Source organism: Megascapheus bottae, chromosome 18 (genome assembly GCF_031878675.1).
Source record: "Megascapheus bottae isolate mThoBot1 chromosome 18, mThoBot2.hap1, whole genome shotgun sequence".
Classification (NCBI taxonomy): Eukaryota; Metazoa; Chordata; class Mammalia; order Rodentia; family Geomyidae; genus Megascapheus; species Megascapheus bottae.
In genome coordinates, this window is record NC_143526.1 from 20973930 (window position 1) to 20996384 (window position 22455).

Consider the following 22455-nt stretch of genomic DNA (forward strand, 5'->3'; position numbering starts at 1 on the left):
TACCTTTATATGTAGTTCTCTAGAATTATTGCAGTTTTACTTGACTTTGACAGTAGTGACAGCATCACATGCTTTAGCCTATAATTTCCTAACTGAGTAATTACAAATGGTAAAAAAAAATCTCCAGAAGCTTTCCCAGTTACTGATTTATCCTTGGGATCCCTTCATTCCTTCAACAGTATTTGTGGTATAATACTTCCTGAAAAGCAACACGCATAATTGAGCCCAAGTGAATCATTCTAGCTTGCTGCAATTCCAGGAAGCAGTGAAGAAGTAGCAAGCCTTGAAAAAAGATTGGCTTCATAAAGTAATTCTGCTCATTTGACCCAAGTATGCCTGCTGTGGAAGAACATGAACATTCCTAAGACTAAAGCATGTTGTTTGCCATGGTTTGTTAGTTCCAAGATTCCTATTCAAAATATTAAAGAAATATCTATATAACATAATTTATCATATATATGTATACATAAAGAGAGAGAAAGAGAGAGAGAGAGAGAGAGAGAGACAGAGACAGAGACAGAGACAGAGACAGAGACAGAGACCTAGGCATCAATGGCTCCTATAATCACTCCTATAATCCTAGCTACTCAGGAAGCTGAGATCTGGGGATCATGGTACAAGGCCAAACTGAGTAGGAAGGTTTATCTCTAATTAACTTCTAAAAACTTGTAGTGGAGCTGTGGCTCAAGTGATAGAACACTAACCTCCAGCCCAAAAAGCTCACAGCTAGTGGCCAAGCCCTGCTTTCAAGTCGCAGACAAAAATTAACATGGGTATTAACATGTTGAAATGGAATTTTAAAGAATTTATTTTCTTTAGCAATCTGTGTACTTGTGTTTGGAGAGAAAATTAGGCTAAAGAGGTGTGTGAGCCTAGAAAAAATGACTTGCCAGATAAAATATTTTCATAAATTTACTGCTTGCATTTAAAATGTCACTATCTTTATGCTACTATTAGTTTTACTGGCTATTATGAACAAGTGTGCCCCAAAGATTTATAAACAATAATGATTAGACATTTCTTTTACTAACTTCATCATGGCTGATGAACTAGCTTCAGATGAGGGTCACTTTTTGAGGCATGATCTTTTGATTTCTATAAAAAAGTCACATATCACAGAAATATGGTATATTGCTTTAGGATATTTCATATATGGCCAGTAGAAAACACAGAAAAACTACTCCTTTTAAAATTCTACAGAATGATTAATTTGGGATATAAATTAGGCTAATCCAAGGTGCCATTATACCAAAAAAACAGTCTCTCTTCCCCACCCCCAATCATCATGCCAGCCAGATCATAGGATGCATCCTTAATTCTTCATAATGGAACTAATTGCTTGAACAGATTACCCCATATTCTTTTTTCAATGTGCATAATGGATTCTTTTTTTCTCATACTCACTATTATTTTTTACAAAGTTGGCTTCTTAGCCCGGAATAGTAAAATCTCTTCAAAAACATTTTAAAATTGTTATTATAAAGGAGATGTACAGAGGTGTTACAATTACAAAGGGAAATAAATAAAACACTTCTTTTTGGATAATGTCACTCCTTCATTTGCTCTCTCCCAGGAAAAACCTCCTCCTCCTCTTCCTCCTCCTCTTCCTCCTCCTCCTCCTCCTCCTCCTCCTCTTCTTCTTCTTCTTCTTCTTCTTCTTCTTCTTCTTCTTCTTCTTCTTCTTCTTCTTCTTCTTCTCCTCCTCCTCCTCCTCCTCTTCCTCTCCCTCCTCCTCCTCCTCCTCCTCCTCCTCCTCTCCCTCCTCCTCCTCCTCCTCCTCCTCCTCCTTCTCTTCCTCCTCCTCTCCTCCTCTTCCTTCTTCTCTCATGGTGTTTGAACTCAGAGCCTAGGTGCTGTCCCCAGGCTCTTTTGCCCAAGGCTGGAACTCTACCACTTTGAGCCACAGGACCACTTCCAGGAAAAACTTTCACAAAGGCAGAGGACTCAACATGCAATGGCTGTTTTCCAAACTTGCTTTAAAAAAAATAAATGCTAAATTTAAGGCATTTGTCGTGTTCTTCAGCTGACTTTCTGTCATCAAGATCCTCCAATATCTTTGGTTTCCCTCATAATTGATGGTGCCCTTTTGTGAATATCGACCTTTAGTTTCTTTTCTTTGAACCATTCCTAGAAACTCCCTTCCTTCTCCCTTTGTTTTCATTGCCATTCATGTTGCTATCCCTTACTTTCTCCCCACCCTCCCATGATGATGTGCAACTAAAAAAAAATGTCCTCTAGTCTCTACATGCCTCTGCAGTTGCATTTGGTCTCATGTATGTATTGGACAACATCAACAAGAGACTTGCATCAGATGTTTCACCAGAGTGCTTCTGGCCATGTTTTATAATGAATATAACAAATACCAGAGGATACAGACTCCTGTAATACTGGTCCAAAAAATGAGTATCTACATGAAAGTATCTGGCTGATGATATTCAGAATTAACTTATGAATCCCATGGGAACGTTTACAGAAAACTTGGAATGTAATGAGGTATCCTACACATGTGTTTTTCTTGTTAAGAAGAGATAATATCTAAAAAGCGCTGTTGTTTAGACATTTACCAGTATTTTAGAGGTGGAGACTCATAGGAATAAAACAAAATAATAACAGCAAAAACAAAGGGTATGAGTGGGGTGTTGTGGAAAAGAAGTTCAAGCTCAGTGGCAGCAAGCCTGCACAGTGTCTCATCTGTTCTGATGGCCTATAACAGATTCTTCCGAGAAGACAGAAAACTACTTTATATTTAGCTGTGCCTTGAGGATACAAGATTAAGCCATCAAGATTACCTTTTCCTTTGAAGCTCTTCCCGTCCATCAGGCATAAGCTCTGTTGGCAGTGCAGAGGGAGCTCTCCTGTTTCTCCAGTGCTCACTGTGGTCATACTTCCTGCTCACGCAAGTTTTCACTGGGACATGAGGTTGGTCTTTGTGCACCTAAAACTCAATTGTGCAACTAATAGTGTTAGATGACCATCACAACTTATATGCTAGGAATTCCTTTTGGATTTCTTTCTGCAATATGATCAGGAAAAAGATTTATTCCTTCTCTGTTTGTTAATAGGTCAAAGGTATCTGATATAGTTAATCCCGCCATAACATAGGTGAAAGAACTTGTATCATGTGCTATTACTTGGCCAGCTCATTTACCATGGATGTATGGCCCTTATAGGGTGAATTAAAATGATTGGTATTGGGAAGTGATTCAAGAACCCCTCTCTCAACAACAACAACAGCAACAAAAATCTACCACTCATTTCTTCAGTTATTGCTGCTGCAGTCCTTTTGTTGAACTAAATCAGTCGCATTGCTTTCCAAGAATTATAGTTCTCCTACCTTAATGCTGGAAAGCTGGAAATGCTGGAAAGTTCTTTGCTGGCTACAGACTCCATAAAGAAAAAGATACAGCTCTGGGTAACCAAGAATAAACAAAGGAAAATCATGTGGCTAGATACACATTTTTTACTTCCCTTATGAGTTGTTTTAGTTTGGGTCCCTTGTAATTAAAAACAAAAGCTAAAGGGTATTGGTATCTTTCATCTTTGGTCACTGACTTAAAAATTATTTTTAGAATATGGTTGAAATATATAATATTATACAGATGATTCCTGATTTATGACAGTTTAAATTGTGTGGTTTTTATTTTAGCATTAAAAACAGGTACACCTATGCATTTAATTTGTGCTTTACTCTCCTATAGTGTTTTAAATATTATTCAGACTATTCAATTTATTTTTAAATAAAAGAGTTGTGTCAGATGGTTTTCCCCAGCTGTAGGTTAATGTTAGTATTTCAAGCTTACTTAATTTAGGCTAGCTTAAGCTATGAAGTTCAATAGACAATGCATTTCCAACCTATGTTATATTCAATTTATAATGCCTTTATCTAGCTGTAGTCATAACTCATAAATCAAAGCAGATCTCTATTTTATGCATTATATTTATCTTTTAGCCACTCAGAATTACTGTGAATTGATATTTGTGTTCTTTCTGTGATAAAGCTGATTATTCCAGAAAAGTTATATTTACATACACTTTTACATAGCATGTGAAGTAAATTTGGTATGGGATATGTGGTTTCTTTACAGATGTCTTTGGATGCAAATTTCATCCAGCATAACCTTATTTTCCACCGACTTTCCTAACTGCATCTACCGACAATCCCATTAAATGCCGTAAGTCTGTATACTTATTTGTCTTTAGTATTTTTTATTAAATATCACTTCTTGAATAATTGTGATTGATTCAGTACCTATCTTTTTGTGCCCAGCTATTATTCCCTTGCTTCTCTTCTTTAGATACCTCTTCGTTAGACCATGGATACGGCATTGCATTCTGGGTTCACTGTTCTTCACTCATTGTTCTTTTCTTAAGAAATGCTTTCAATTTAGAGAGTTCTCACCTCCCATCCTCCATTTGTCTTCTCTTGGCTCACTTCTCTAATGTATCATGTCTCTTCTTGGGTATCATGCTCTCAAGGAAGCTGTCTATGAGTTATTTAAGCTAAATTAAGAGCCTTGTCTGTGTCTAGTTCTGTTGTAACTCTGTCAATAGTTTAGTTCTTTGTTGACCTATATATCTTCTCTGTTAACCTGAATTGTATGAAAGTTTGAGATCTCTGGATCCACCACATAAGCACAATGTTATCATATGCACCGAATGAGGAAATAAATAAATGAATAGTGTTCGATGGTATTTAATCAAAGAAGAATGGAAATCAGTTCTAACTCCGAAGAGGAAACCTATTTTACAACTTCAGTGACAATGAATCAACCACATTAGGCCACAACGTGGCCTTTCTTGTTCAGCCAGAACCAAATACAAGAAGAACGTGAGCAGCGCAAGGAGCATGGGTTACCAGGTGACAGTTTACCAGATGGGTGTACTACCTACTGTGCTAATAAGGTAGCTTTTGGAGTAATGTTTAGAGTCAACTTTAGAAAGAAGTTCACACTTTCAAAGGTCTCCACTTTTGCTCCAAAAGCTAGCTTTGCCCACAGTAGAACAATTTAGTGGACCTTCTGGTCCACTGGAAATTCTCAGGCAATTTCTAGATACAGCTGTCTATGGAGGGCCAGAAAAGTAGAATCCAACCATTGGTGGGAACAAACTGTAGCACTGCAATTGATAATTATCAAAGGCATACTTGTTTTTTGACCATAGTGGAATACCCTTCTGTTCTACCTAACAAAACTCACCAAGTTCATCTCCCTGGTTGGGTCTCAAACATGAACTCCACAGACAAAATAGTCTGGAAAATGCACTTTTTAGGTTTCTAATTCTCTTGATATAGCCAGAGTATATCAAAGAGAAACTCATCTTTAAGTGTCATATAATTCAGAAAGATGGGTGTCTCTCACCATTCCTCAGCTGCATCCAGGTTGCAGTTAGTATTGCATCTTACAGGTCAAGTTTTCCCAATGGTCTGGATAGTCTCCTTATCAAAGGTCTTACTTTTGGCTCTTCCTCCAAAATGACTCACAGCCTTGCTGATCTAAGGAAAGCCTCATAGCACACAGAGCTCAGTGTTTGAAATCCTCTTGCTACCTATAGCATCCTGTCATCTCACTACATCCACAAGGCATGTGTGATCTATCCTTCTTCTTTTGGCCTAAGGAAACTAGTATGCATGTCCTGAGTAGGAAAAGAAACAAACAAAACAACCTGTGTCACACTGAGATAAAAAAGTAAAACCCCAATGTCAGAGTTGTAAAAAAGAAAATTCACTTAGTCCTAATGACATTTAATTTATTCCTCAAGGGTGTCAGATTACTAGAGTGATATCTGGCAAAAGAGATATTATTTATAACATGGTCATTGTAAGTTATATGTATATTATATAGATATAGATACATTATAAAATGTGTGTGTACCTATGTGTGTTTCCTTAGAGTGACTGGTTTGCCTAACCATTACCTATTTACTAACCTACTACCACACTGTTGTCTGTTTTAAATCTCAAATTTAAGTAATGGGCCAGTGCACTCTTCATTGCTGCTGATATCTGTCTTCATCCTGAGACAATGTCTGCAATAGTGTCCACGGCTAGAGCAGGAAACATTACAGTGAACAAATAAGCAATGGCTATTATCTCACCCTTTTATTCACAGTAATTGTTTCTGTTTTGCTTCTTTACTAAACTCTCGTACAAACACACAAGCAGGAAGCCATCCACTTATTGAGCTCTATTTTTATGCATGAGGAAATGGGAGAAAGTGATATGCAAATTGCTAAAGTTCATTTGGTTAAATATTATCCTTGCCAAGAATCTAGCGACTCATCTTCTATGAGCACCTTGATATGGGCTCTTCAGTTTCATTGTGTAGTAAAGAAGATAATGTTTATGTGGGGTTATGGTTCCACAGTATCCATTCTGTTCTACATTTAACAAAACCATATTTCCTATTAAAGCCTACAGCTAAAATAAATAAATAAATAAATGTATGTATGTATGTATGATTCAGTGAATAGATAAAACCTGAAATAAAGCATATGAAAAATAAGTGATTTGAAGAATCTCCATACTTCAAATTTGCTGGGTTTAGAGGACTGCAGAGCTTCAGGTAACGTAAGATGGATTAACAGAGGTTTTTAAAATGTTCTTGCTCAAGAAAATGGGAAGAAATTTTTTTTTTCTTTGCCAGTCCTGGGTTTGAGCTCAGGACCTGAGCACTGTCCTAGGACTTTCTCAAGACTAGAGCTCTACCATTTGACCCTCAGCTCAACTTCTAGCTTTTTTCTGTGTATGTGGTACCAAAGAATCGAACCTGGGTCTTCCTTCATACTAGGCAAGCACTGTACCACTAGGCCAAACTCCCAGCCAGGAAGAAAAATCTTTTGATATTGTGTGACAATGTAAAATTTGAAAATTATTACATTACCAACATTGTACATCTCACAGTTCAGAGTTGTCATATTCAGCAAATAAAATAGCATCATATATCACATAACAATTTTAAACAACAGTGGGTTGCATATAAAGCAGTAGTCCCTTTGTTTACTGTAGATACATTCTTAAATATTCACATAATGTCAGAATTCTACAACTACATATTTCTCAGAATGCATCAGTACTGTTAAGAGGCATATGAATGCACCGGACTCTAAGTTAAACTGGAATTTTAGATACACAAGGAGCAGATTCTTACAGTTACATGTGTCTCACATATTGCATGAATCTTATCTTACACTCTTGGATCATAAGAATATTTCCTTTCTTCTTTCTGGAATCTACCAATCTTCTGGCTGATACTACTGGATAGACAGAATTTCTGATTGTCTAGATATCTAGATATATGAAAGATAATTTAGAATATGTGCTTAAATTGAAATATCAAGTTGGAATTTACATGAAGATCTGATGATCTAATTGTTCTTCACTGCTGCCATCATTTAGAACTTGAGATTAGAAAAAATCAATATCATTTCCAAGGGAGAAGGCAAAATATCACACAAGTATTAAGGTGAGGGACCAGATCAAACAGAAATAGGAACAAAGTAGAAGGGAGGAAAATTCATAAACCTAAACTATTCATTATTAAGTCTGTGGACAATATCTACATTTCTTCTGAGGAGAATAAACATTCTGTAAGTCAAAATTAGCTATTGCACATTAAAATGAAAGTTCTAGAGTTCACAGTGTTAATGGACAGAATTTGTTCTACTTAACTAAAGTTTAAAAGTAGTTATCATAGCAAACACATTATATAAGAGCACATCTTAGAATATCTAGAACAATAATTCAGAAAGAAAGAAAACAAACAACCCCTCTTTCTAATTCTTGTTAATGTCACAAAAGGATCAATGCAGAGAACAAGCCAGACAGGTCTTTCTTAATTAACTTGACAGGATGCAACAGGCTAGATGGGCTGTCACCTGTCAGTTCATAGCAAACCTGGGTTGAGCTTTCCCAAACCACAGACTGATAAGCAAGTGGAAATTTGCAGGCATATTTCTTGATCTGACATGATAAACTCCATTTTGGAGAAGATTTTCCATTTCATTGTTAGAGTTAGCTGAAGGGTATGTTCCTTTCAGCATGAGGATTTCCTGTGGAATCACACTCTGCCAAAGATGGGTAACCTCTATTCCCAGGTAATCATTTTACTAATTCTGCAATTGCACAGTGTAAATCTTACTTCTAATCTCTGCTCTAGATATAATCACCAAAGTACAGGAAGTCAAAAATTGACAACAAGCATCTGTTCTTTCTTCTTTTTATGTTGCCCCAACATCTCCAGTGAAACAAATCCATACAGCAAGAAGACCAGCTGCCTAAAGAAAAATAAAGGTACAGATATCAAAAAAGTCTATTCTGAATCAAAATTTAGATGTGTGTGTGTGTGTGTGTGTGTGTGTGTGTGTGCGCGCATGCGCATGTGCATGTGCTTGCATATGCTTGTGGGTATTTTTAAGTTACTGCCAATTTCTGAGCTTATTTCACAAATCATTTAATACCTTATTAATAAGTAACAAATAAAATATCAATAAAAATGTCTGTGATGTATATATACATGGATATGTATTAGGTACATACATATAATGTATGTCTTGCATTTTATCTGAGATGTATTCTAAATGTCATCTTGTGCTTTTTTTTTTTTGCCAATCCTGGGGCTTGAACTCAGAACCTGAGAACTGTCCTTGGGCTTTCCTCAAGGCTAGCACTTTACCACTTGAGCCCACAGCACAACTTCCAGCTTTATCTAGGTACATGATACTGAGGAATCAAACTCATGTATCTGTGCGTGCTAGGCAAGCACTCTACCACTAGGCCAAAATCCTAGCCCCATCTTGTGCTTTTATACAATCCTTCACCTATAACTTGGAAAATTAATGAAAATCTGTATTAAAACTAAAACACATCTAGAGGAACATGTATGATTCTTTTCCACATCTGTGTCTCACCATACTTTGAAACAGCAGAGCTACAACTTGAGAAATTATGTGAATAAGATTAGTGGGAGTGGTGTTGACTCTAAGCCTGCAAAGGTGTCCTCAGCAGTCCTTGCCTTAGCAGTGTTTTTCTGCCTCTCCGGGAGCTCAGTCTAGTTTTGCCAGATTGTTTTGCAGACTTTTCAACCTCTCTCTATGCCAAGCCTACTCTTACCTCCGTTCCTAGTTACCTAGTTACTGCTCTCAAACTCTGCTATAGAGATTAGAATCACCGGCAGAGCTGTTTACATTCTGGTGGTGAGGGGCACACCTTCTGAAAATTTTGAGTAGATAGAAGGGGGTCCAGCATCCATGGTAACTTAAAGTTCTATTACGGTTACCAGTGAAATGACTCAACTTTCCTGAGTATTACCCTGAATGTGATTTTGTGTTTCCCATGTGTGTATTTCTTACTTTTGATGACCTATGGACAATTTCCTTATGTTCCTATATCTCCAAGTATAACCTTAGACCCACAGAGTTTGCAACACCTGGCAGCTGGTGAAAAACACAGAACTCCAGGACACATTGTAGACATTCCAATTCAGACATACCAATCTATGCTTCATCACCCTCGGTGAGCTGCACAGTCTTAGAACATAAAGCTACCTGGGTACTCTGTGTACCTCTTGTGCCATTTCCAGTCTTGAATCTTAACTGCCTACTACTTTTATCCGAAATAATCTCTATTTCTTTCCAATGGTAGGTTACCATCTCCTCTATTGCCAAACTAATTTCAACACATATTACTTTCATTTAGTTTCTGGCAATCTCAAAGCAGGTTAGATCTGTGAAGCCTCTCCCACAGTGTATACACATAACTTTCAAAAGCTCAACCAGAGTTGAAGTAATGAATTCCTTATGCTTGTCACTCTTCTAGCTTTGGGGTAGTGTGTTCATAGATTTTATTACCCAGAGTTCAGCCTTTTCACTCAAAAAATTGTTTTCCATCTGAGAGTCACTTAATTCCTCAAGGAAAGTTCTCTGCCATCATCAAGTAATAAATCCTCAAAATAGTGAATGCTTAGAGTACTTCTTTATCAATTGTTCCCACTGCAAGTTTACAGGGCTTACACAAAGTTAAAAAGTAATCATGCTATTATCAGTTCAGGAGTCAGGAGAGTAACTAGACCCCTTCTTAAGCCTGACACAAAGCTTGAACTTTGGACAAAAGTAAGCCTTATACCTGTAATGGGGCTTAGAATGACTACTCATATGCGCAAATCCTATCTATAGGAAGGCATCTTTAATTTAAGCTTCCTAGTTTTCCATGGATTAAGAGCAAGCAATAAAAAACTTAAATCATAAAACAAAATATCCTTAAGGAAGTCATAGAATCAAATCAAGCAGAAAGTTAAACATGTAAATTTGAGATATTAGAACTCTAAGTTGGAAAATATAGAGAAAAACGCCCCACTGATTTGAATAACATAGATATAAAAAAATGAAAGCATTAAAAGCAGCAAGCGCCATCACTGAGTAACCAGGGAGCTTTTAGAAAGCAAACTGCATAAACTTCTTAGAATAATAATACTTGATTGTTAATTTTATACCTTGAATGTGCAGCTTTAAGTAAACGACAATGCCAGAAGAATACAGTTTTAAGCATTTTTAAGACTATGTTAGAAGAACCATTGTGAGGAAATCTAGACTTGATATTTAGATTAAAAAACTGAAAATATAAGAGAGTTTATGAACAATGGCTCATAGCTACTTATCAGGAGGCTGAGAGCTCAGGTTCATCTCCGAAGCCAGCCTCAGCAGACATATCCAAGAAACTTCTTATTTCCAATTAACCAGCAAAAAGCTGAATTCAATGGCTTGGCTCAAGTGTGAATGCTAGCCATGAGCCATGAAACAAAATAAAGCTAAGTGACAGCATGGCACCCTGAGGTCAAGCCTAGTACTGACAAGCCCGTGGGGGGGGGGGGTGTTGTGTGTGTTCACACACACAAATAGTAAAAGAAACATAAAGAGGAATTTAAGATTGTGAATGATGGAATATATACATATGTATTTATATTTATCCATATTTGTGTTTAGGTATATAAATACTATAGTTTAAATAAAATAGGTCCCTTTCTCATTTACTTAATTCTTCTATGTAACTATTTAAATATTCTCTTGTTTTATTTAAATATGTTCTTCACATGAGAAATCTCTGTGTTTTCCAACATATTTCCATAGGCCATCTTTGAACTATCACTGTGGAATAACTTCGTGTCAGCTACAAGATTAATTTCTTATGCACCCTTCTTCGATTTGGATATGGAGTTCACTCCAGACTCTAGGTGGAATCTGCTTGTATGAAACAGGAAGCAGACCTCTGTAAAAAGATGCACTTAACTTCTGTGTGGTTATTCTTTTAATAGACACAAAACACTCTTAAAAATCACCCCAGAGGGGAGGCTGTAACTAAAGTTTGTTGTTTTACCACACATGAAGTTGGAACCTGGAAAAATAAAATTGAAAGTGTTCATGACAAAAAAAGGAAGTCCATGCTTGGATGAGATACTATAGTGTAGATTTCTGAGTGACTGTAGGGCACTGAGCTTCACAGAGAGAAACTAAGAACACTTCCTTTCATGTCTTGCCCACTAACTTCTTGAGCTGTATCGCCTACTTTTCCATCCCCTCCCACCACATCCTAAATAAATCCCAGCCACAGGAATTTGGTTCTAAGTTCTACCACTCACTGTTTAAAGGGATAAAAAAAACCATTATCTCAACTATTTGACAAACAGATTCTGAGCAGAGAAGAACTATCCTTTATGAAAATGACTTATTTCTTGATAGAGGGACTGCTTGCTTAGATGCCCACAATCACGTAGAAAACTGATATAAGCATAGGTGGAATTAAAGAGTAAGATTGAATTGTAATGCAATCAGGAAGCAGAAAAAAGAATTTAAATAGATATGTGTTATTCTGCAGATTCAGAAGTTTCAATGTATGATCTCTTTAATTATGGTTAACCAGGTAAGGGCATGTCTGCTTAGTTTATGGTAGCTGGCAGGAAAAGAAGAGAAAGAGGCTAGGGTCCAATTTTTGCCTTCACGGGCAAATTCCATGTGATCTAATTTCCTCTAGCATAAAGAGAAGCCACATTTTGAGAGATCGAATTGAGAATCTTCATTAGAAAGCTGGTGACTTCAAGTGGACTCATGTCTCAAAGGACCTGCAAGCCCCCAATGCAGCTAGCACAAAGCTTATAAAGGCAAATGCCACCTGATTCTGATGAGGAATTAAACCTAACAAAAGTGTTCTATGTGAGCAAAGCCAACAAATTAGAGGAACAATCTGGGGCTTAGGACAAGATAATCCTACAGCAAGACTTTCCTAGAGCGAAACAAGCAAACAAATCTGCAATTCAAAGAATGGACTATTTCACCTCTAGGATTTTCAGAACTGGGATGAAAAGTCCCTCTTATTGATTAAGAAAGACTCCAGAATGGTGGCGAGATTAAGATGACTTTATTTAGGCCTAGTATCCAGTTTATAGGTCCAGTATCCTAGTTTAACTAGGCTCCACCTCTTAAAAAGTTTTTTTAATCACATCCCCAAGGCATCTTAGACCAATAGAACCAGTCTTTTCATATATAGGTCTTTAGGAGACATGCAAGGTCCAAAGTATTGAAGGAAAATTGCTTAGAAAAAGAGGACATTTGCCAAAGGATTTGTTCAGAGTATCTATCACTAAGTGGGTAACTGAAGGTCTGAACAATTTGACTTCTGTGGTTCAGAATGAGGCATGCCAAGATGACCCAAGATCAAGGGGGAAACAATTTAGAGTGATAATCATCAGACTATAACTTCTTTCTCTTTAGAAAAGAGGTTAAATGATGATGGATGATTAAGCCTTTTCTAACCAAAGAAATAAAGTTGGACTCATTCTTATCTACAACTACAAAGTCATCATCCAGGTTAAGACTGGGGTAAAACATCCCAGATGCATACATGCATACTATGCCTGGTGATGGGAATGTTCTAAGTCATTTCTACTTGATATTTTATCTAATGTTCAAACCCATAAAATCCTCTCTTTTAATGAACTTTACTTGACAGTATGGTATCTGTCACACCCTTGTTCTAGATCCTTAGTAGTTTCTACAGGTGTGAGCAAAGCAGAACAAAATCATTACTTTCCCAGGTCTGTCTGTGACCTATTAGGGGGAGAGAAAAACAAGATACAGAGTGAAAATTAACAGTATATTTATTGATAATCATATTTGGAAATAAATAATAAGAAAGTTTCTTGTTATTGTTGACATAAGTATCCCAGAGGCAGGAATCAGAATAAAATATTGTACTTTTAAATTATTTTAATGTCCACAGAAGTGGTTATATTGTGCTAAAGGAGCAAAAATGTTAGAGGATAAATTTATATCTTTTCCCAAAAGACCATAGAGGCAATTTTTTTTGCCAGTTGTAGGGCTTGAACTCAGGGCCTGAGCACTGTCCTTGGACTTTTCTCAAGGCTAGAGCTCTACCACTTGAGCCACAGCACCACTTCCAGCTTTTTTCTATGTATGTGGTACTGAGGAATCGAACCCTGGCCTTTGTGCATGCTAGGCAAGCACTCTACCACTAGGCCAAACTCCCAGCCCCCATAAGAGGCATTTTTAAAAAGGTGACCTAAGAAGAAAAGTGACTCAAGGTTTATGTAGAGTAGTACTATCTTCCTCTGGGGTTTTACCTGGAATGATTTATTCTAGTCTTAAGGCTCAGAAGCAGAACTAGGAGCCTTCTCCTTTATTCCCACAAAAGGAAATAAAAAGAGGAATCAAGACTCAAGAGATACTAAAGGTATCATTAGGGTTTTGTGGGTCAGGAAGGCCAGGAGTAAAACAGAATCTTTTAGAATTAAAAGGCAGGCCCTTACATGTGTCTGTTACAAATCTAATTGCAACAGGAAAGAAAAGTAGCTTGTACACTTCCCAAACCCAGAGGCATTAGGAGGGAATAATTGACATATTGACCCATTCAAGAAAAGGATAATGGAGAAGCAGGAATGAATTTTAACCATGTAGTTACTTATCATGCCTGACAGACTTTTTCCTATTCACGCAAGGTGTTCTTGGTAAAATTCACAAAAGAACATGCTGTCTAAACCTTGTACTATCCTTTTACTCAGATAATTCATTTTCACTTATTTTCCAAACTCTACTTGAAATAGTTTTGGCCTAGGGATTGATTGTATGTAGGGATTTCTGTATGGTTTCATCATTTCCACTTGGAAAACCAATTAGAACACGGAAAAGCTTTTCTTTTAGTTGAAATGCAAACCAAGGCTGTTTCCTGATATACATTAAGATGATATAACACATTTTTAAAATTGTTTCTCAAAAGTTAGCCTGTTAATAATTACCTGCAGCGACTGGGAAATTGTAGTCTTATATTGCTTCTAGCAACTACCACATTGTTATCCAATAGAAGCATGTTCCCCAACAGACTAAACAGCCAATTATACCTTAGATTGCTATGATATAGTACGATAAGTTCAATTAGAAACTCATATGTAAAAAAAAAGAAATTCATATGTAGACTCAGCTTCATTGGAGGAGATTACTTTAAAAGGAAAAAGAAAAATAGAATGGCAAGGACTCCATTCTCTCTCTCTCTCTCTCTCTCTCTCTCTCTCTCTCTCTCTCTCTCTCTCTCTCTCTCTCTCTCTCTCTCTCTCTCAACATTAAGATGCTCTGAAATACATATTTATGTATGTGCATATGCCAGTACAGGAGTTTGAAATCAGACCTCAAGCTGTCACTTTGCTTTTCTCACTCAAGGCTGGCATTGTATCAATTGAATCAGACACGACTTTCAGCTTTTTGCTAGTTCATTGGAAATAAACTTATTTCAGCTTTGTCTGCCTGTGCTGGCTTCAAACCTTGATGTTTAGAACTCAGCCTTCTGAGTAGCTAGGATTACAAGTATGAGCTACTGGTACTTGATTTTACTTCATATGTCTAAAAGACAAGCAAAAAGCAATTTTAATTACTATGTTGTTCATGGTAGAGATAATTTTCAGCACTTTTTGCTTTACTACTTGTTATTTTGATATACTATTAGAAAGTGAATTTGTTGATGGGGAGAATTCAACTTTTTTTTTTCAGTCATGGGGCTTGAACTCTGGGCTTGGGCATTGTCCCTGATCTCTTCAGCTCAAAAAAGGCTACTGACCCACCCCTGGAGCCAAAGTGCCACTTCTGGTTGTCTAATGGTTAATTGGAGATAAGAGTCTCACAGTCTTTAGTTCCAAGGCTGGCTTTGGACCGAGATCCTCATATCTCAGCCTCTGAGTAGCTAGGATTACAGGCATGAGCCATGACACCCGGCTCAACTCTTTTCAACTCCTAGAAATTATGAGAGGTTTCCTTATTCACAAAGCATTGGATGACTTAAGTTCTTTCTAATACATTGATGTCAAGATGAAATAGGAAGAGAGCTTAAAGAAAGAAATATGGCAAAGGAACTATTCATTTAAAGAGAGCCAGTTAATGAAGACTAGTTTGATGTTAGCAGGAAAACATGTCATTTTCATTTCCAAGTCTCAAGTGCTAGCTCTTCAGGTCCCACAGGTTTGGTATATTTTCAAAGGAGAAGCAATGATCTCTCAAACTGGTTTTAATTAACCAACTCCTAGCTCATTAGAAAGACAACACATGAACACTTGAAATATCACTTCAACAGTTCTAAGTAGACCAAGGCAGAAATTTCACTTATTTGCCTTCTATGCAAATCTGACTCATACTTGCCATGCTACTGTTAAAGATTCACCTGACTTAAAAGCTTTCTGGTTTATAACTGAAGGTCTGGGTGGATATAATTAAGCTTCTAAGCCAATTGCAATGCTTTCTTTAATGACTCAACTTTCTATGTTCTTAACCTAATCCTAGCTGAATACCAGTTCTTCATAAGCCCTGGAATTTTTTATCAGTTGTAAGGACTGAGGCCTAGAAAGAAAGTACATATGAACCCAGAGGGGATTGTCAGTCTTATGTTTTGCTCATGGCTGCTTTATTTGCTATATAAATTCATCGTATCTCCAAAAGGGACAGGGCTGCTTTATCAGCAAACAGCAGTGTACATATAAGGAGGTGTTTTTTTTTTGTTTGTTTTTTTTTTTTGGTCTCAGGATGCTGATAATTATGTGTGTGCACACTTTGGATTGTAGTAGAGCAAACTGAAAAGCTTCATAGCCTCTGTACTTTCCTAGGAAAATAAAGAACAGTCTTCTCTCTTGTCCCCCATGTCCCTCATGTAACTTTACACAATGCTACTTGTCAGCAGTCATGTCTTGGGATTTCCTTTGCCTAAATGCAACCTTTGCTCCAACTCTCCAAATAGTTCCTGGCTTCCCACATACATGTCAAGAGGGGAAGTAACCAATGGAAACAAAAATGGTCTCTATTCTTAAGATTTAAAATGGCCTAAACATGCGATAAGAGGAGAGTTGGTGTTTCTCTGGAGGGTTCTACGAAGTCTCCAACACAAACAGCAGGAAAGCACATGGCTGGGAGGCTGTAGGCAAAGATTCTAGGTTCTCTGCTACAAAAGCAGATAGTTGAAGCAGTGACTGGGAAAAAATGAAGAGAGGTCTCAGTTTTCTCAGTGTGGAGGATTACAAGGATAATTAGGTAGGATAAAGAGAAAGGAAGAACCCAATGGAATTGAATTTCTCATAAATGAAGAGAATGAAAGATAGCACTAAAGGACCCTGGAATGCTTTTATCCTTGAGGTACAAGTTCTGGTTATTGGAAAGAACTTTTGTAGTTTTATCCCCCAATTCTCTCCCTCCCTCCTTCCCACCCTCCTTCTTCCCTTCCCACCTCCCTTCCTTCCTTCTCTCCCTTTTCTATTTTCTTGGCTAACAGAAAGTCCATATCCAATAGAAACAAACTGTTCAGCAGAAATATCAACACAATTTGGAGACCTGGACACTGCTTCTCCCTACATTCCCCCTCAAGGATCTACAACCGAAGGTCCTCATGGAATGTATTCCCAGAAGTAAATCTCTTTGTTATGTGGAAGTACCCGTGGACTGAATTCTGTATTAAAAATAAGCAAAGATTTGCACGGAAAACATGCACTTGGTGAATGCAGAATGTGCTTCCTATTAAGGCATTTTGAAGTGTGTCTAGGAAAAAAGCCTATTGTTTTTGCTCATTGGAGCTGCCACCAAATTCTGAGGGATGACAATGGCAAACCCAACCCTGTCCAAAGAGAACAGTCTCATTGAAAACCCTTTTCATTTCCTTGACGCAAGCACTGATCTAAAAGCTGGGCAAAATGTCAGTTAGGCAGGAAACATATTTGGAAATTATATTGGCATCATCATAAAAGGGGTCACCCTCATGCATTTTCCCTGAGAATAAGAATAAAATTCCAATAGAGCAACAGTAAAAAAAAATTGCTAATATATGGTCAGATGATCTATCATAATGTAATTGATATATTTCTGGTGCCCTCAGGAGTGTGTAGAAATAAAATATGTTACCAAGATATTGAACTTTTATCTTGTATTTCCTCAGCTTATATTGAGACATAGGAAGTCTCTGGATGACAAAGATGCAGCACATCTCATTTGTGTGTGTGTGTGTGTGTGTGTGTATGTGCGCGCGTGCGCGTGTGCATGGGCACACAGGCGTGTGCATGGGCACACAGACGTGCACATGCCTCATACTCTCACTCAGCTTTTTCACTCTTGGCAACAATACTACCACTTGAGCCACAGCTCTAGCTCCAGCTTTTTTTGCTGGTAAATTGAAGATAAGAGTATCTTGGATTTATTTGTCAAGACTATCTTCAGCTGTTATTTCTCTGATCTCAGCCTCTTGAGTAGCTAGGATTATAGGTGCAAACCACAGGTTGTTGGTTTCAGATCTGATCTTAATACATTTGCCTCACATTTTTTGATTCTCTAAATTGTTTTTAAACCTACTATAAGCAATTTCTTGGAAAACAAAACAAAGAAACATATTTAAGCACTGATTTCTTACTTGCTCAAGGGGCTTTTTTCTCCTCCTTTTCCTTTCTCTACCTCCTCCTCCTCTTCCTTCTTTCTCCTCTTTTTTTCTCCTCCTCCTTTCTCTTCATTGTGTGTTTCTTCTTATTTGTAGGACTGGCACTGAGTATGCTAAGCCTAAAATGGGCATACTATGAATGATATTTTAATTCCTGGTTTCATTGTAAATTAACATCTGTGTTTATTTCCATATTCAAAAACAAAAACAAAAAAGTCCACTCAAACAAGGCCCACTTCTTAAGAAATCTTTCAAAAAGCTTAGTTTTTAAAAATGTTTCATGAAACAACTAGCTTCATTTATTACCTGTAAACATATCCAGTGAGCACATAACCAGTGGGCAAACAATATTCTTCTTAAATTTCAACAGTACAATTCAAATTCAAAAGAAATTTTACTTAGAAGTCATTTGGGTCAGAAATGAAAGGAAGAGATATTCTCTATTCTATACATTTGAGGAGCAAACCAGGTACCTTTTTTTAAAATATGAAAACCCTTTGTCTCTATGATGGATAAGAACATTGTTTATCCTAAAGAATAATATCACTTTGTCCCTGGTCCAGGGGGATTTTATGTGAGATTAGGAGGTTAGAGGCTATGGTAGAACCTGAGCAAACTTACCATCAGTAGAAAAATGCTAAATGACATTTGTCATAGAACACCAAATGATTGTATTAAGAAATGGTAATCAAATTATCCACCCACCCAAGAGTGGGCCTTCCATAAACAAAGAAGCCCATTTTCTGTGGTTTAATAATTTGGGAAATAATAATACTGGAGCTAGGATCATAATTTTGGGAGCTGAAAGTGAAGCTCCAGCCAGAAAGAGATCCTGATTTCCAGGAATAAGACTGGAATGCTTGTGTCTATGAAACTGGGTTAAAGATTAAAGTCATTCAATGCCAAAATACAAGGTACCTAAGGAACAGGGATGTAGAGCCCACACCACAAACAGCATAAGAAGATATTTGTACTCTAAGCCAAAGCAGTATTCCAAACTTTACACTTAGTTATATGAACATTTTTCTTAGAAAATTACAACTAACACCAACACTTATGATTAGTAAAGCTGTGCTATGAGTATGTTTTCCAAGTTTTATTATTGAAGATCATCTGATGTTTCCTAAGGGAATACAGCTTTCAGAAGGTCATGTAATTGGATTATTAAAAAAGGAGAGAGAAAGGGAATTTTTTGCCTACAGTGCCAATTCTCCACACTCCAAGGCCTTTAATAGTTCACAAATTCTTATTATCAACTCAATAGGTTGTTACACAATACTTCAAAGAAAAGATGTCTTTTCTATTTTTTTTTAAGATAAAGAGTTCTTCTCTTAACTGTTGGATGAGTTGAATACATGCAGAATCCTGGTCACGGGATCCAATCTATCAGAATACTGAACCTAATTGGAATTGGATAAAAAGTGAATTTTCCATCTACCTATACTGTGTAAAAATATATTTGTTTAAATTCCTAAATTCCCAAACTAGGAATTACCAGAAGCACACCCTTTTTAGTCCATCACCAACCAACCATGGATGGACTTATTCAGGAAGCAGAAGTTCAATGTCTTGACTCCAATTCAGATTCAGTATGGCTAGTCTGATCCATTGAATCCAAGAAAGGATGGAAACTGTCCTGAGTGCCCTGTAATTTGAGTCAAGGGCTTATATACTTGGCTCAGGTGAAACAATTCCAGAGAGAAATGAATCAACCATTTTGAGACAGTATGTACAAAGATAAATAGAGGAAAAGCATAACAGAAAGCTATGAGGATTTTTCCAGTAAAAATTCCCTCTTCCTTGACACAAACTTGTGTCAATAGTGAAGACCATCCAACCAGTTATATGGAACTAAATGAAATTAAGCTAAGGCATTTTCCCTTGTTAAAGGAAAGAGTGGAACTGGATATGATTTATTTATTTTATTTATTTAATAAATGGCATATTTTCTTCCTTCCTTCTTTTTCTCACCTGCTTTATATATACCTCTCTTCTCTTTTCCTCTTATTCATAAAACATATCTAGATAACTATTTTTTTCTTTTTTAGGCTCAGAATTCATTTTTTATTGTAATTAATAGAGGGGTTATAGTTATATTCACCAGATACAAGGAGCATTACTTCACACATATTGATACCCCTTCTCATTATTTTGTTCCCATTTCCTACCCCCTAACCCTCCCTTCATCTTGTTTTCCCCACTACCCTTTCCTATTTCAAATAAACAAATAAATGTATATATAGTATACCACATTACAGGTAAGACACTGTAACAATATGAAAATAACCAAGGGATAACAAAAGAGATGAGAAATAACAGTGCATTAAAAATAACATTCACTCATTATATAGCTCTTGTTCCCATATCCCGGAGGTCTCTTCATTTAGCCTCCTCCTATGTGACCTTATGTATCTAGGTTTTGAGATAGTGTTATCCTCTGTTAAGAGAATCCATGTTTTGTACTAATTATTACAAATGAGGGAAACCATTGAGATTGTGTTCCTTTGGGTCTGGCTTACTTCACTTAATATGATTTTTTTCCAAGTCTTTCCATTTCCTTGCAAATGGTGCGATGTAATTCTTTCTGATGGTGGCATAGAATTCCATTGTGTAAAAATACCACATCTTGTTGATCAAATCAATCGAGGGGCATTTAGGTTGGTTCCATATCTTTGCCATGGTAAGTAGAGCTGTAATGAACATTGTTGTGCTAGTGGCTTTAGTATGTCCTTGTTTCTGGACAATAAGGTAAATGCCCAGTAGTAGAATTTCTGGGTTATAAGGGAGCTCTGTGTTTAGTCTTTTGGGAAATCCCCATACTGTTTACATAGTGGTTGAACCAGTTCTCACTCCCACCAACAATGTAGTAGAGATCTCTCCTGGCCACATTCCCATCAGCCGCTGTTGTTATTAGATTTCTTGATCATGGCCATTGTAACTGGAGTGAGGTGGAATCTTAGAGCTGTTTTGATTTGCACTTCTTTTAAGGCCAGAGATGTTGAGCATTTCTTCATGTATTTATAGGCCATTCTTAATTCTTCAGAGCAGACTCTCTTTAAGTCTTTAGCCTACCTTTAAATGAGATTTTTGATTCTTTGAAGATTAGTTTTGGAGTAATTCAATTTTTTTAGCTCTTGATATATTTTTGATATGAGTCCTATGTCTATTGTATGGCTAGTGAAGATCTTCTCCCACTCTGTGAGCTTTCTATTTAGCCTGCTAGCTATGTCTTTTGCCATATAGAAGCTCTGCAGTTTAATGTATTCCTATTTGTCCAAACTTTCTTTAATTTGTTGATTTTCTGGTTTTTTATTAAGAAATTTTTGACCTGTGCCAAGGAGACCTAGTGTATCTCCGATTCCTTCTTGTAAAGTTTTCAGTGTATCTGCTTTTACCTTGAGGTCTTTGATCCACTTGGAGTTAATCCTAGTGTAGGGTGACATAGAAGGATTCAACTTTAATTTTCTGCAGATGCTTAACCAGTTCTGCCAGCACCATTTGTTGAAGAGGCTGCCTTTCTTCCATTCAATTTTTTTGAGCTCCTTTATCAATGATTAGTTGGCCATAGGTCTGTGAGTTGATTTCTGGGTCTTCAGTTCTATTCCATTGGTCCTCAGGCCAGTACCAAGCTCTTTTGGTTACTATAGCTGTGTAATACAGTCTAAGGTTTGGTATTGAAATTCCTCCTGCGCTATTCTTTCTGCTAAGAATGGTTTTTGGTGTATGATGTCTTTTATTATTCTATATAAAATTTTGGATTGCTTCTTCTATTTCCTTAAGGAATGACAATGAGGTGTTGATGGGTATTGCATTGAATTTGTAGATAGCCTTTGGTAAGATTGCCATTTTCACAATGTTAATCTATTTTTTAAATCTCTGATGGTACCTTTTCACTGCATCCTCTCACCATGTAATGGCTGAATTCATTAATTCCTAATGGCCTACTTCACTAATGGCCTAATTCACTAATTTCTCTGTTATATGTTCTGCCCTTGTGACCTAACTACTTCCCAGAGGCTCCAATTCCTAGTTTCATCATACTGACTGGGTTTCAACCCATGAATTTTAATAGTACAAGCAATTAGAAAACAGGAAATGGAATCACAAGATGTAGCATCTCTTATACCTACCTTTTGCACTTAGCAGAATGTTTTTGAGATTTATTCATATTATTGATTATAATGTATGTTTGTAAATTATTCTTCTTAGTGATGAATACTACTCCAATGAATTAATGTATCAAACATAATGTATGATCAGATTTGTGTGGCTTCCTATTTGTGCGTTTCATAAAGTATTACCCATTTCTTATACATTATATATTAATCTACTATCCTTCATGCTTTTTTATGTTCATCTGGACTTGATTCATATCTCCCATCATATTCACTTTAATATTTTTTGTGGCTTTAGTTTCTTACCTTACCCATTGGTGATGCAGTTGATTCTATCTGGACCTGACAGACATGAATTCTGGGAACTTACATTGGTTCTCACAGTTC